The sequence below is a fragment of the Symphalangus syndactylus genome, chromosome 21 (assembly GCF_028878055.3).
Source record: "Symphalangus syndactylus isolate Jambi chromosome 21, NHGRI_mSymSyn1-v2.1_pri, whole genome shotgun sequence".
NCBI classification, from domain to species: Eukaryota; Metazoa; Chordata; class Mammalia; order Primates; family Hylobatidae; genus Symphalangus; species Symphalangus syndactylus.
Window position 1 is genome coordinate 79699652 of NC_072443.2, and position 17026 is coordinate 79716677.

General features: G+C 44.2%; 1 long non-coding RNA gene across 3 annotated transcripts in view; it reads left to right on the plus strand.

Annotated features, from left to right (window-relative positions):
* Positions 1-17026, plus strand: part of LOC134735496 (uncharacterized) — a 100590-nt gene that overhangs the window by 72691 nt on the left and 10873 nt on the right. For all 3 annotated transcript variants that reach the window (XR_010118677.1, XR_010118678.1, XR_010118679.1), the window contains one exon: positions 10464-10581. This is a non-coding gene — a long non-coding RNA (uncharacterized lncRNA). The remainder of the gene's footprint in view (positions 1-10463; positions 10582-17026) is intronic.

Below are 17026 nucleotides of genomic sequence, written 5' to 3' on the forward strand. Positions count from 1 at the left end.
CATGCTCCTCCTTCCCCTTCCCTAGCCTCAATGGGGAGGCCACCCGCTAGACACGGAAGAGCCACCGGATGGAAGAAGCCTGGGTCTCTGAAATACTGCTTGGAGGAGACTACTCTGCCTGCAAACTAGAAGCACTGATTTTGGACTTTTTGGGAGGAGAAAGAGAAATTTTTTTTTTTTTTTTTTTAATCTGTTATCTTTTTTTTTTTTTTTTTTTTATTATACTTTAGGGTTTTAGGGTACATGTGCACAATGTGCAGGTTTGTTACATATGTATCCATGTGCCATGTTGATTTCCTGCACCCATTAACTCGTCATTTAGCATTAGGTGTATCTCCTAATGCTGTCCCTCCCCCCTCCCCCCACCCCACAACAGTCCCCGGAGTGTGATGTTCCCCTTCCTGTGTCCATGAGTTGTCATTGTTCAATTCCCACCTATGAGTGAGAACATGCGATGTTTGGTTTTTTGTCCTTGCGATAGTTTACTGAGAATGATGTTTTCCAGTTTCTTCCATGTCCCTACAAAGGACACGAACTCATCATTTTTTATGGCTGCATAGTATTCCATGGTGTATATGTGCCACATTTTCTTAATCCAGTCTATCGTTGTTGGACATTTGGGTTGGTTCCAAGTCTTTGCTATTGTGAATAGTGCCGCAATAAACATACGTGTGCATGTGTCTTTATAGCAGCATGATTTATAGTCCTTTGGGTATATACCCAGTAATGGGATGGCTGGGTCAAATGGTATTTCTAGTTCTAGATCCCTGAGGAATCGCCACACTGACTTCCACAATGGTTGAACTAGTTTACAGTCCCACCAACAGTGTAAAAGTGTTCCTATTTCTCCACATCCTCTCCAGCACCTGTTGTTTCCTGATTTTTTAATGATGGCCATTCTAACTGGTGTGAGATGGTATCTCACTGTGGTTTTGATTTGCATTTCTCTGATGGCCAGTGATGAGGAGCATTTCTTCATGTGTTTTTTGGCTGCATAAATGTCTTCTTTTGAGAAGTGTCTGTTCATGTCCTCTGCCCACTTTTTGATGGGGTTGTTTGTTTTTTTCTTGTAAATTTGTTTGAGTTCATTGTAGATTCTGGATATTAGCCCTTTGTCAGATGAGTAGGTTGCAAAAATTTTCTCCCATTGTGTAGGTTGCCTGTTCACTCTGATGATAGTTTCTTTTGCTGTGCAGAAGCTGAGAAAGAGAAATTTTTATTACATGAAGCCATTGAGTTTGGGGAGGAGACTGGTTATCTGCTATAGCATCTAGAATGTTACCTTAACCAGCACAGTAAGGAGATGGGCCACTGCAAAAGAACGCTGAATGAGATACTCTCTGTGCCGTGTGCGAAAGCTTGGGCAGGCTATGCAGGAAGTTGGGCTGGGTTCAGATCCTGCCTTGCCATTTCCTGCCTGTGGTATTCTTCCAAAGGCTCTGAGCCAGCTATTTTAAAAGTCTTAAAGCTGAGACACCCATCATTGCCCGATCACTCTCTTCTGAAGAGATTCTGGGAGAATCAGAGACCTGGAAAGTAGGGCAAGGGTTCTTTGATTTCAGCTCTGTTTTAGTGTTTTTACCTTGGCTACGAGTTTAGAGCAAAATAAAAAATGCCCTGCGGGAACAGCTTTTCCAGTTCCCCTTTTGCTGCCTCTTTTTTCCTTCCTTCCATATCTTAGGATGAATGTGGATACAGGCAGCCTGGATTCATGGCCGGCTCTGCCATTTTTAGCTGTGTGACCTCAGCCAAGTGTCCCTGCCTTCCTAGGTCTCCATTTCCACATGCGTAAATTGAAGAGAATATGACCTTACCTTGCCGGGTAGTGTGAATTAAAGACATAATATTAAAAGATGAACACACTGGAAGCCCTCGGGGGACATAACAGAAGCAGGACAGGGCTCCCGCTTCCGTTAGTACTATTACTTCTAACCTTTACACTCCCTGATTTGTGCTTCTCTTCAACCCTTCATACAGTAACCATTTATTGGGTACCTACTATGTGCCAGGGAGTGAACAAGAAGGCAAAGTTTCTGCCCTCTAAAGCTTGCAATCTGGCAGAGAGGTAAATGTATTTTAAGTGAACAGACATAAAATAATTGCAAATTGTAATAGATGCTATAAAGGAAATAAACAGTTTGCTGAGATAGAGAACAAGGGGTGAGGGGAAGGTGACACACATGTTGAATGTGACATTCAGGGAAGGTCTCCCTGAGGCGGTGACGTTTCTATGAGCCCTGAAGGCTGAGAGACGATCAGACAACAGAAGAGCTAAAGGGGGCGCCATCTGAGCAGAGAGAGAGGCTCTTGCGAAGGTCTTCAGGTGACCACCTGCGGTGGTCAAGAGGCAGATAGGAGGCCAGTGAGTGGTTAGCAGAGGGTATGAGAGGCCAGGAGCTAGGAACCCAACAGGACTTCTAGACTGATAGGTCTCACCCTGCCTGACAGGCCATGGGACGGAAGGTGAATTTTTAAACTGTACATATATAAGTGTAATAAGTCATTTAAACAGGAGTTTCGTGGTCCACCTTATATTTTTACAACAGTAGTTCTCAAAGTGTGATCCTCAGCCCAGAAGCATCACCTGGGAATTTGTGAGGCATGGAAATTTGCAGGTCCACTTCTGGCCTAATGAATCACAGGCTCTGCGGGTGGAACTCAGCTGTCTGTATTTTAACAAGCCCTCCAGGAGATGCTGCTACTGCTGGTCTGGACTGGAAGCTCAGTGATTCTCAATCCTGGATGCACAAAAGAATCATCTAACCTTGGGAGACCAAAGCAGGTAGATCGCTTGAGGTCAGGAGTTTGAGACCAGCCTGAGCAACGTGGTGAAACCCCATCTCTACTAAAAATACAAAAAATTAGCTGGATGTGGTGGCACACACATAGTCCCAGCTACTTGGGAGGCTGAGGCTGGAGAATCGCTAGAACCTGGGAGGTTGAGGTTGCAGTGAGCCTAGATGGCACGACTACACTCCAGCCTGGGTGACACAGCAAGACTCTGTCTCAAAAAATAAAAATAAAAAGAACCATCCAGGAGCTTTCATGAGCTACGAATGTTGAGAGACCTTCTACCCACTACCCCTAGATTCTGATTTAATTAGTCAGGGTTTGGCCCCTGGGTGTTGGTAGGTCTTGAATGTTCCCCAAGGCATTCCATAGCTACAGCAGCTAGGACCCCAGCTCTAGCTGCTGCGTGGAGAATAGACAGCAGGGGGAAGGGAGGAGATGCAAGAAGATCAGGAGGCTAATGCAGTGCTCCAGGTGAGGGATGATGGTGGCAGAGAATATGAAGGGGCTTAGACAGATTTTAAATATATTTCGCAGAGAAAAACCCAACAGGACTTTTAGATTGATAGGACATGGGGTGGAGAGGTGGGACTTATGTTCAGCATCAGATTGAAGGGAATGCCAGCCATAATAGTAAAGACCCTGTGCTTGTAGATAGCCTGCAGCTAGAAGACCCTGGCAACATAGAGTAACGTTGAGCACAGGGCCCCAAAGAAGTCCATCTTCTCTATCTGCCTGGCAACAAAGAAGATTTCAGCAAACTTAGCAAAATCTAAGCTTACCCTAAGTTCTCAGAGGAGCCACAATGTGAAAGGGACTTTACAAAAAAAATCTGAATACTCAGATAGGATGTTCCTGTTTTACAGCCCAGTCTCCTGGGAACGCTCTGGGCACTGGCCCTTCTGGGGAGAACAGGGGGCTGGATGATGTACCCAGGAGTGGCCAGCAGGTGGCATGCCAGACTGAGAAATGTCTATTGCAGGGAGCAAGGCAACTCTTGCTGTTTGTTGCTTAAGCAGAAGAAAAGGATTCACTCCGGAAGTAATACTCATGTGTGCAATGTACTAAATGGCTACTGTGTGCCAGATACTGTGCCAAGTGCTTATGTGTATATTCTCGTTTAATCCTCATAGCTCTACAAGTTGAGTTCCACGACTTTACATGTATTCAGAGATCTAAGAGACTTGGGCGATGTCACTGACATGGTCATTGGCAGAACCAGCCTTGGTCCTCTAGCCTGTCTGACCCCATGGCCACTTTTCCTGTCAAAAGGGCCAGGATCCCCAGCAGCTCTTTCTTGTCCACAGCGGTGCTTTCACTCACGCGTGGGGGCAATGCCCTTGGAAGGTGGGGCCATCAGAATTAGCAAAGCCGTTAAAGTCAAACCCCCTGGGCTTTGCCCCTCACTTGCTGTGTGATGGTAAGAATGCTACTTGGCCTCTCTATTCTCAGGTTTCCTCATCTCTAAAATGGGGTGAGGCTGGGCCCAGTGGCTCACTCTTGTAATCCCAGCACTTTGGGAGGCTGAGGCAGAAGGGTTGCTCAAAGCCAGGAATTCGAGACTAGCCTGGGCAACAAAGTGAGACCACAGCTCTACAAAAAAAAAAAAAAAAAAATGGGTCGAGACGTGAGGCAGTGAGCTGTGGTGAGATGATCTTATGTAACTGACCCAGAATCTTGCTTGCTTGGCCCAGAGGAGTATTCAATGAATGGCAGCTTTTCTGCTTAAAATGACTTCACAGGAGGTAGAGACAACTCTGAAAGGTCTAAAACTGTGCTATCCAATGGTGCTTTCTGCAGTGATAGAGATGCTGTATATCTGTGCTGTCTAGCAGCATAGTCATAACCACATGTGGCTATTGAGTGCTTGATACATAGCTAGTGCAACTGAGAGATTGAATTTTAAATTTTACTTAATTACAAAAAATTTGAATTTCAATAACCGTATGTGGCCAGTGGCTACTGTATTGGACAGTGCAAGTCTAAAATGTGTCTGCACTCACAGTCTGTGTGTCTTTGACAGCCCCTTGGGTATGAAACAAAATAAGCTATTTTCAACATTTGGAGCCTAGCATATAGCAGGCACCCAGTAAATGTGAGTTGGTCAGAAATGGGAGAGAAAGGAAAATCAATAAGCAAAGCCAAAGCAATGTTTTACATTTAACAAATTGTGCAAAATTGTAGAACTGGACTCTCAGACTTCTCCAACAAAATCTTCCAGAGTTCAATACCCATGGAGGACTGACTGGGGCAGGTTGTTAATTTTTTACCCTTTCAAGCCAGAATTCTCTAAATATTTCTTCAACCTGTATTCGACGGGGACAGAGAGCAAATGTGTTCAAGTTAATAACATGTGTGTTCAAAACAAATTCCTTTCATCTAGTCGCTGACTAAAGAACACTTCCTCCTTTTCTGTGCCCCTCTCTTCAAATTTGTTTTTTTTTTTGCAATTTCACAAATCAGACAACTGCTTAGAAAATTTATTCTCTCTCTCTCTCTCTGTTTTGTTTTGTTTTGTTTGTTTGTTTGTTTGTTTTTGAGACGGGGTCTCACTCTGTTGCCTAGGCTGGAGTGCAATGGTGAGATCTCAGCTCACTGTAGCCTCAACTTCCTGGAGCTCAGATGGTCCTCCCACCTCATCCTCCCAAGTAGCTGGGACTGTAGGCATGTACCACCACGCCCTGCCTTTGAGTGACGAGTAAAGGGACCATTGGATCTGATACCTTATCCATCACTCCTCTCACCTCTGTATATCCTCCCAGCTCCCCAAATGGTTGGGCATCCTTTTCCCAAATAGTCATTTTCCAGTATTAGCAACCCAGGTAACTGTTAATACACTCCCATAAGGCAGTGTGTTACATGGTGTCAACTAGGTGAACATCTGCACGACTCAAAGAAGCTTCACCCAGATGATAGCTAACCCACTATTAAAACAGCAGTTCCCACCCAGTGGCTGAATGTGTTTTCACATTACATTATCACTTGTTAATATCAGAGCCAAAGTGCAATCTCAGCTCTCTACTTCCCCTCCTTCAGTCTTTATCTACTCAATCCACTTCACACCTGTCTCCAGGTACCTGCTCTGCTCTCATCTTCTGGGCTGGGTATCTTGGGATTCCCCTCCAGATCCCCTCCTCTGCCCCTAGAGGCTGACCATCTAGTCTAGGGAACCCTTGCTCTTTGGCACTTAGCTGGGTTCAGCTAATGCAGAACCCCCGCAGGAGACTGCAAGGCGGGAGAGGACAGGATGGGTGCCCTTCCTTCCAAGGTCTCAGCCAGCCTGTGTGTCCCCAGACAAGGTCTCTGTTGCTCTCAAGCTCCACAACTCCCTAAGGTTCTGCTAACAGCTTTCTTCCCTCGTCCCTTAGACCTGAAGATGGTGAGCCCTTGCAAGGTTACTTCGCTTGCCTTCATGTTCTCCTACACATGCACCTCTCTAAATGTCCTCTTTCTAAATAAATCTTCCTCCATTTCTCCTAACTCAAGTGTGACAGCTGTTTCTATTGGGTCCCTGATTGACATACTTTCCTTTGGCATATGGACGCATTCTGGTTTTGCTGTATTTCTATTCCCGGTTGCTCTGTGAACCTCATGACTAAGATTTACCTCCCCTTCCACACATCACTTGCATTCAAGGTATTTGCTGTTCTTAAAACTGAATTTCTCAGTTTCACTGTCTTTGAACTAAACATCCACCTGTTCTTTTTCTTTCCTTCTCTCTTTTTCTTCTTGCCTCCTTCCCTCCCTACCTCCCTTCTTGCTGGGTAGTGATGCATGAGAGCACTAGCATTAGTCTGCTTGAGTTAAATTCTCAGATCCTTATGCGACCTCACCCCCTTAAGCTTAAGTTTTCTCATCTGGCAAATGGGGACAATGGTTGCATTGTCTTGAAGATTAAACAAGATCTTAAGATGGTGTTTGGGCCTGGAATGGTGGCTCACACCTGTAATCCCAGCACTTTGGCAGGCTGAGAAAGGCAGATCGCTTGAGGCCAAGAGTTTGAGACCAGCCTGGCCAATGTGGCGAAACCCCGTCTCTACTAAAAATATAAAAATTAGACCGGCGTGGTGGTGGGGGCCTGTAATCCCAACTACTCTCGAGGCTGAGGCAGGACAATCACTTGAACCTGGGAGGCGGAGGTTGCAGTGAGCCGATCGCACCACTGCACTCCAGCCTGGACAATGGAGTGAGACACTGTCTCAGAAAAAAAAAAAAAAAAAAAAAAAAAGAATTGTGTCTGCACAGTCTGAGGTTCCTCAACATTTGTGGAATGATTATTTCTGTGTGTCAAGCTACTATCTAATCTCCAATATCATAATCTAGATTTTCAAAGATTCTCTTTCTTGTGCCTCTAGCTGGTGGATGGCTTCTCCCCACAATACTTCTCATGGTCCTGAAGTGACCTTTTGAACCCTGGATTTTAAAGGCATCCTTAATTTCCACAGGCCCAGTACAGCCAGAGAGCAAACTCTTAACCTAATTCTTATACTTTAGTTTGCTTCCCCCGGCCCCCACAGTTACTGGTAAAGAAAAAGAAAAGGAGCTTTAAATTGTCTTATTATTTTTAGTATCTCCTATGAAGTACTAGATATTCAGAATGCCATAGAGAAAGGCACGAAGAGGAATTTTTTTTCTTACAGAGGTGATGGGCAGAGCAGGAGGGAGAATTTGACACCAGTTCTAACAGGCACAGGGGAAAGAAAAGTACAGAATGCTTTGCACGTGGATACTATGGAAGTATTTGTGGTTTTACAGTGGATTTGATCAAGATTATAGAGGAAGTAGTTGAGACCCAAGTTAGCTTGAAGATTGAGGAAGATCTATGGCTATAAATTCTCCATTACGTGTCTGTTCCATTAATCATTTAAAAAAAGTGTTGATTATATGATTTTTCACTTCTAAACTCCTGAGAATTGTAGGAAAGGGATTAGGAAGGAGGGGTGTGTGTGTGTGTGTGTGTGTGCGCCTGTGTGTGCAACTCACAAAGAGTTAAGGATGCAGTTACATCCACAGCTGAATGAATTTTCTTGATGCTCCATTTATTTCATATTTTTATTTTCTCAAGAGTCCCCCCAAATAGCAATTTATTTACATTTGTCTTCCCATCTAATTTTGCTTTAACAATAGTTAGGAAAACACAACCAGACGCTTTTTTTTTTTTTTAAAGGCATCTACGTGTTGACATCAACGTCAAAATTAGCCCTCAGTCTCCAGAAAGTCACTTTTTTTCAGTTCAATTAATAATTCAGTTGGAAAACTCACCTCTTAAGTTCTGGGGCAATATAGCGGGGGTCGGAACACTGACCTGTCCTCAGGGAAATCAACCAGCTGAGCTTCTTTTTCTTGCAGTTCCCTGGACAACCATTCCCTAAACAAGGTTCCCCATTTAACAATTAAATTTTAATTACCTAAGCAAGAGATAAATACATTCTGTTTTTTAAAACTGAATGTATCACAGATGAAGCTAAAGTGCCCTTGGAGCACTCTTTCTAGTCATGATCTTCTTTACTGAAGGCTACAAGTTTGGGGTGTATCTTTATAGAACTTTTACTTTGCATTTTCCTACATCTATATATATGTCCACATAGCAGATGAGTAGCATTACTGCGTGCCCATTTTTTCCCCCTTGGTTTCTTACAATCTATGGTAGTTTTTCCTGTACCCCTGATCTTGAAGAACACCAAAGACCAAACTGCAAAACCCAATGGCTGATTGCATCTCATTCTTCCCTTGGGAGTAAGGAGTTGACTTAAGCCCATTGTCTTTGTATGATAAATAATTGATAATAACTTAATATGCGGTTGGGGATACTTTATTTTCATTTCTATTTTATAATTCATTGATCATTGGAGAAAATTAGGGGAAAATCCCTCTAAAACCATATTCACAGAATTTGTGTGCTGGAAAGATCTTAGTATCTATTTAACACATCAAAAAATGGATTCCAGAGGGGAAATGGAATATTTAGAAATGTAGCAGCCTGAGTCCTCTCTATTTAAATAAGCAGCAACAGGAGGAGGAGGTCAGACCCTGCTCTGTATTCACCTTCAGATTGTAATGAAACATTATTTTCCATGTGCGTCCTTTCTCCTTACCCCATTCCACTCCTCCTAGCCAGTCTTTCTTAGCCACATTCTCCTTTGTAAATCCATCTCAACTATTTAGGGACTTTCTGCTTCAGATTTCTTAATAGCAAAAGCTGACTGCTAATGTTGACTGTCCTTATTCTGCAAAGGATTATGCTGTGTGCTTTCGATACATTTTCCACTTTATCCTCACAGAGCACTATTTGAGGTTGGCACTCTTATTATCCTCACATGAGAAAACTGAGGCTCAGAGAGGCTAGGAAACATGGCCAATGTCTCTAAGCAGGAAGTGACTACACGACGGTCAAACTCTACAGGCTTCTTGACTCTGCAGCTTGCACTCTTGATTCCGTCCTATACTGCCACGTTTAGTTGTATTTTACAACAAACAAGAGGAAATATTCAGAGTAGAATGGGGAGAAGCAGGCTAGAGACTCCCAGTAGGTTTTAGTAATAAATGTGCAAATACCACAGAAGGCAAGACATTTCTTGTCCAGAGTCACAGGTCATGGGAGTCAATGGTACTTTTGAGATAATTTTAAAAGACCTTTCTGAAATATCACCTCCAAGCAACTGGAGGATTTGGGTTTGCTAACAAAACCACCTGGGACATTCTAGCAATTAGAACAATCACAGCCAGGACTCATGGGAGAGAAGGTTTCGAACTCTTCCTTATTATTGAAGTTTGGACTTTGGGACCAACTCCTTCACCCCATTGTATTTTCTTTTGCCATCTTTCTTACTGACCAAACCTATCATTATTTCTTCCTTTCTAGGGACTTCTATGCCCTCTGCAGTTTGTCCCTTGCTCTGCTGTTTTTTCATGTATGTTTTTTGCCTGTATTTGAAATGCCAGCCATCATTTGCCATGTCTTCTAGGGGCAACCTGCATTTAGCCCGGGTAAGCAGGCAGCAAATCACACGATCCAACCCTATACCTTCCCCAGCCATGGTAAATCAGTTATGGTGAGCACTTGATCTTTGATGTCATGGTGTAGTATTAGGACTGGCTGCCATCTTGGGTCAAGTGCAAGGTAAGAAAGTGGACAGACAAGCCTGAGTGAAACAGTGAAGTGGCCTCTACTTTTGGTTTTCTAGTTCTAGTGCCTATGTTTTCTATTTCTTGGATTCCACATCCTTTTTCTTTGTTTGTTTTCCTTACTTGAGTTAAATTGAGTGACTTTCTGTTACATGGATCCAGAGGGGCTTTCACTAGACTCTTCCTAACCAGGCAGTTCAACTCTTTGAGGACATAGTCCCTGTGTGCCTCTCAGTGTGTAATATACTGCCTGGTACACTGTAGGTATTCAAGAAATATTTCTTGTTAATGCATATTTTATGGAGTGAGAATTATCTTCATCTGTGAATTATGATTATAGTTTGTTTTTGTGACAGAGACTATATACCAATAATAATAATCATTCATTTGTTTATGCAAAGTCATTTATTCTGGATACAATTGAGAGGTAAAATAATGCCCAGTTTCTTATGTTAAGTTTCCTCTCTAGCAGGGGAGATAGTAATGTACAACAGATAAATTACCACTTGATTGACAAGTGTAACCCAAACAAAGTGTTCTCTCCCTAGATCTGCTGTGATTGTTCCTTTTCACAAACCACAATGACTCTGGAAAACCTGGCTGTAAAGGCCAGCACTGCCACCAGCTAAGGATCTATGATCAGGAGTGCCATCTCACGGTGACTGGGTAAGTGCCCCTTCTCCCATTTAATTCTAATTGGAATTCCTTCCATTCTGTATTACTGTTGTTCACTTCAAACTAATCACCAACATGTTTCATTCATTCTAAGCTGCTGGTCGTGTCTGAAGTTCAGTAGTCGATATTTGCGTGTGCGGGATTTTTAATAAAATGCCGGTGTATCTTTCAGTCACCTTTTCCAGGCTTCACAATGAGTTGGACTATGTTCAGAGTCAAAGGATTTTTCCTTTGTTTTGTTCCCCCTTATAGGGTGAACCAGGTGACATCCTTGATGCCATCCCTTCTGTACCCCAATTCAAATACTCATCCCCAGTGGGGAAGATTTGGTCCAAGCCTCTATCAGTGACGAATGCTTTCACTTAATTATTATGAATGACTGAACGATGGATTCATAACTATAATACACTTTTTGAGTATTAGCCATGTGGTATTCATCAGGCTAGGTCCCGGGGACCGTGGAAAATAAAGTAGATCCAGTCAGTACCTGCCATCCTGGAGCTTGGAGTCCAGTGGGGAGCAATGGATGTCCCACAAATAGTTCACACAGAACAATAAGACTGCAAATGTGATACATGCTGTGAAGAAAAATTGCCAAGTGATATGAGTGCATGTAATAGAAGGGTTGATGGATGTGGAGTGTCTGAAAAGTTATCATAAAGTCATATTGGAGCTTAGCACTCTGCAGGGGTGAACCAGGTGAAGAAAAGAGGGGAGAATGTTTGGGTTCAAGGAAGAACATTTCCAAAGGCCTCAAGCAGAGAGGAATAGCTGGAATAACTCTGGAATAACACCTTGAAGATTTGGGAAATGAGAAGAATAAACTACTCATCAGATTGCTGCCTTTCAGAAAACATATGCTCTTCTGTTTTAAGCAAAATAACTGGCTGGTGGGTGAGAAACCCATGATAAAACAAGTGCCCCAGTTGTCCCTGAATTGGAAACTGTTTTACTGACATCAAGATGTTTAAAAATATGCATGGCTTTTTTTTTTTTTTTTTTTTTTTTTGAGACGGAGTCTCACTCTATTGCCAGGCTGGAGTGCAGTGGCGTGATCTCGCTCACTCGCAGGTTCAAGGGGTTCTCCTGCCTCAGCCTCCCAAGTAGCTGGGACTACAGGCATGTGCCATCACGCCCAGCTAATTTTTGTATTTTTAGTAGAGACGGAGTTTCACCAGGTTGGCCAGGATGGTCTCGATCTCTTGACCTCGTGATCTGCTGACCTCGGCCTCCCAAAGTGCTGGGATTACAGGCATGAGCCACTGCACCCGGCTATGCGTGGCAATTCTAACATCATCCCTTCTTCCTTCCCTCCCATATTCCTCTTCCCCAGTCATCAGAACTCTAGACAACCCGGGAATCCCAGAGCATCTTTGCAGGAGGAATAATAGAGCCACTGAGGCGTGGAGCTTCCTGTTTTGCCTTTATGAACTTTTGGCTTCTGTGTCTTGGGGAGACAATAACAACAAAAAAACCTGAAGGGCAAGATTTGAGGGGAAACAAGCAGATTTGGCAATCAAGTCCAAAATCCACCACTGAAAGCCTCTGGCTGCTCTTTCTGTTCCCTTTGGTTTGTTCTTCGGCTTCTTAGCCGTCATGGTCATTGCCATCCTAGTAGTAGCACTAGCAATTAATATTTACTGGTCATTACCTCGTGGCCGGGCATTATGATCAGAACTGCCTGTATATCATCTCATTTAATGTTGACAAAATTATATAAGGTGGGCCCTGTTAGGGTGATGTGAAATTGCCAATATTCAACAACTTTTTTGATCTATAAAAATGTCCATTTTATAAGACCGAAGCTAATATTATTATTTCCCAGGGACCCAGGGGTTTACAAAAATTGTCCATTTGTCCATGTTTTTGTAACTGGGGAGTGGCTGAGCTGAGCTTCGTGCCCAGGAGTGTATAGTACCACAGTGGCAGTGTTCTTTTGCATGACGCACGAAAGGGAGAGAAGGAGGAAGAAAATTACACCTTAAAGGTTTGTCCTTTTCTCTTCCCATGTCCTAGTTTACTACTTATGTGTCTCATGAGTTAGAAGAGGAGAGAAAAGCCCGAAGATGCTGAAGTCTGAAGATATTCAAACAATTCTCACTTGTTTTACTCTGCTGCCCCGCCCCTGTCCTGACCCCATTTAAAACTGATCTTCGGCCGAGCACGGTGGCTCACACCTATAATCCCAGCACTTTGGGAGGCCAAGGCAGGCAGATCACGAGGTCAGGAATTCGAGACCAGCGTGGCCGGCATAGTGAAATCCCGTCTCTACTAAAAATACAAAAAAAAAAAAAAAAAAAGCCAAGAGTGGTGGCAGGCACCTGTAATCCCAGCTACTGGGAGGCTGAGGCAAGGAGAATGGCTTGAACCTGGGAGGCAGAGGTTGCAGTGAGCCGAGTTCACGCCACTGCACTCCAGCCCAGCCGACAGTGCGAGACTCCGTCTCAAAAACAAAAACAAAAACAAAACAAAACAAAAAAACCCTGATCTTCCTACAAAAGGGAAGGACTGGTGCATGCTACTGAAAAGCCCAGGGAAGTGGTGACCTTAGGCACAGCCAGGCCCAGGCCTTCATACAATGCTGAGAAAAATCTGTCTCTGGACTCATCAGATGTTCCTTCTACTAAGAGGTCCAACCCCATACCCCACAGCACACCACCCCCACCAGAGAGAGGAAGAGAGAGAACCACTTTCTCAGTAGTCCCAACAAAATCCTAGCAAAGATTCCCATTGGACTGGCACGCCATATGCCCACGTGAAGAGACTGAGGCACAGAAATAAGGTGAGCCCCTGAGGACACACGGCCCCACCCCACCACACTGTGCCTGTCTGAGGTCATGGACTGCACTAATTAGCAACTCTGGCCCAGATGCCTACCCCTGGGGTGAGAAGCAGGAGTATAGAATCAGCTCTGCAGGGTCAGCCCCACATCCATCACCTAGACTGAAGGTTGGGGGAAGTGATTTTTCAAAGGAAACCTGGCTGCTCTTACCAGAAGAAGGGAGACTGGGTGCCAGGCAGGGGAAGCCACAGCTGCTCTCTACAATGAGACTGTAGAAAAGTTTTTGACAGAGAGGATATTTTTCTCTCCAGTCTGAGGCTGGGCCCAAATTTCAAAGAACAGAAGGCTATTAAAAGGGCAAAGGAAGGAAGTACTAATTAAAAGGTCCCTGCCAAGCTCTAGGGTCAGACAGAACAAAGAATCATCCATTAGGGAGGCTCCTAGCCTGGTGTTAACTGCAAGGGCTTTGGGGCAGGACAGAGGTTCAGCTCAGGGCCCTTACATGTCTGAAACCTCCCGGACTTCATTTTTCTCATTTGTAAAATGGACATAAAATGCCTACTTCTATGGTTTATTGTCAGGATTGGATGCTTTCATATATGACAAATCTTTAGGCTGGTGCTTGGCACATGGCTTGTTCTTAATACGTGGTAATGGCTGTAGTGAATGTTGTTTCTAAGGCTACTCAAATGTTTGAGTCCTAGAGATTCTTCCTCTTAAACCAAAAGTCTCCTCAGCTCCCCTGAAATCTTTGGTTCTTTATTTTTATTTATTTATTTAGAGACAAGTTCTCATTCTAGAGTGCAGTGGTACTATCATATCTCACTGCAGACTCCAACTCATAGGCTCAAGCGATTCTCGCAACTCAGGCACCTGAGTAGCTAGGACTACAGGTGCACACAACCATGCCAAGCTTAATTTTTTTAATATGTAATTTTGTAGAGACGAGGTCTTTCTGTGTTCCCAGGCTGGTCTGGAACTCCTGAGCTCAAGTGATCCTCCTGCCTCGACCTCCCAAAATGCTGGTTTTATAGGAATAAGCCAACCACACCCAACTCTGTTTCTTTTCTTTTTGAGACAGAGTCTTGCTCTGTCACCCAGGCTGGAGTGCAGTGGCGCAGAGTTGGCTCACGTAACCTCCACCACCGAGGTTCAAGCAGTTCTCTTGCCTCAGCCTACTGCGTAGCTGGGACTACAGGCATATGCCACCTTGCCCGGCTAATTTTTTGTTTATTTTTATTCTTAGTAGAGACAGTGTTTCTCCACATTGGCCAGGATGGTCTCAAATTCCTGACCTCTAGTGATCCACCCAACTCGGCCTCTCAAAGTGCTGGGATTACAGGTGTGAGCCACTGGGCCAAGACTGTGGTTCTTTTTTAATAATCCCAAGATCAAGGACTTGTTCTAGTACTTATGTTCCTACAAGTCCTTTGACACTTTTCCAGAACTTATGCTCTGACTTTGGGGTTATGCAATACGGGCTACATCGGTGTGGACTACACTGGTGTTGTTTGTATCTATTAGATGCTGGAGAAACAAGAGCCCCTATATTCCTTTGATCCGGAGTATTCAAATGATGTAGTGTCTTTTCCATATTTCCTTCATGTTGGCTGGCTTTCCAAGGGCACCCTGCACAGCTACATTCCATAACCCACGTCCATTTGCCTCTGGCCACCTTTCTAGGCTCTTCCTGCAGGACCCACTTCTCTATCTTGCTTTCCCTTCGAATCCTGCCATGGCTCTCAGACGTGACACTCTAGGCCTTACTTGTTTCCTGACTGCTACAGTTGGGTCAGGTGTCTTTTTGTAGCAAATCACAGACACCAGTTGAAACAGACTTACTTATTTAATTGAAAAGTCAGAACATAGCAGGATTCAAGGACTCCAACGATATTATCAAGTCTCAGTGTCCATCTCTTGCCTCCGCTTTCCTTCCTGTTGGCTTCATTCAGGGAGACTTTTCCCATCCCACAGCAAAATGGCTACCAGCAAAGGCAGCTTACGCTGTGGGGGTGAATGCATGATTTTTCCCAACTCCTCACCCATCCTGCATGTCTGCCGTTTGCCAGTGACTTTGTAGTCTCTTCCACCAGTAGAGTGCATTTGCCGTCTCACTGGTGTTGGATGTAGCCATGTGCTCTATTTTGGCCGAAGAAATGCGGTTGTAAATGACAGCGTGCCAGTTCTGAGCCTAGGTGTCAAGAGGAACTGCCTGTTTCCATACGCTTTCTCCTGTGCTTCTAGAATTACCATGAGGATAGGCTGCAGGTAGCCTCTTAAAAAAAAAAAAAAAAGACATTTAGAGAGAAGCTGCTTCAGTTGAACACAGGCTTGCAGCTGGAAGCAGAGGCATGCCAGCTAATCTGAGCAATTGTTAGCATGATAATAAACACTTTCTGATATGTGGGGCTGAGCTATATGAGGGCTCTTTATATAGCATTGTTGTGGCCATAGTTGAGTGATGCATAAACTATTTCCATTGCCACCAAAAAAGATTTCTTTTCTTCCTGATGGTTTCAATAAAAATCCTAAAATCCATTTCAATGCACCAAACTTAGTTACAGGGCTGAAAGTGAGGAAGAGATGGCTCCCCACAGGAATTCGTGGTGCTCTTACCGGAAGGTGGTATAAAGAATGTTGAGAAGTCAAAATGACAGGTTCTCACTGCATCATCCTTGAAGGGACTGCAGGTACCTGTGTCTGATATTAAGCCAGGAACCAGCCTTTTCACATGTACACCCGACTGTATAGGGCAGAGCTCAAACCAGATCTAAGAACCAGTTACCAGCTGGCCAGCTAGGGATGCCCAATACATAGCCATTGGTGCCCTACCAAAATCAGAAAGACCTAGTCTCTAACTTCTTTCCATTTCCAGGCCAGAATGGGTAAGGTGGGCTTGTTCGGCTGGCAAGCTGCTATTTGGTAACTCACTGCCCTCCTCTGCAAGGCCAGTTCAACTCAGAAAAGTTGTGGGCAGAATGGCTGCTGGGTCCTGATTTAGAGCAGTCCTTTCTTTGCCAGGTCTGGTCTTCAGCTGTACTCTGGGGTTTTAATCTCTAGTGGAGTGGGTGCCCCATCAATTCTTTGTTGTTGAGAAAGAACAGACCTGAATTGAAAGCATGATGTGTAATAAATGGAACCCCTTTGCCCTGCTTTATAGAGTCTATTAAGTCTATTAAGCTTCCTGGTGAATATCATTGAAAATTAAGCTGATTTTTAAAACTGCAGTGGCTCTATTTTGCTTTCTTCCCCCAAATCCTACCTTTCTACCTTGACCTTTTTCCTGCTGTTTGGCAGCTGCTGTCTTTAAGGAATACCACTTGCCTCCAAGATATTCATGGGGCATTTTTGATGGGCACTGCTTTGGGAAAGGGCAAGATTCTGCCTCTTTCTGACAGTATCATCTTCCAAAGCTGCATGGCAACTCATCCTTCTGCAGGGCATCCATCGTGTAGAAGCATTTGGAGCTATGAAGAGAAGGTTCTGTTTCCTCTACTCCCCGGGGATCGCCCATCACTCTTGCGGTACTACACAAACTTCCCCTCATTTGAATGCCAAACCTCTTCACTGAGCTGGGAGAAAATGTTGGGAGAAGGCTGGGGAGGGGGAAAGCAAACACTGGTTAGTGTGTTCGCTCTGATTACACCGTTGTGG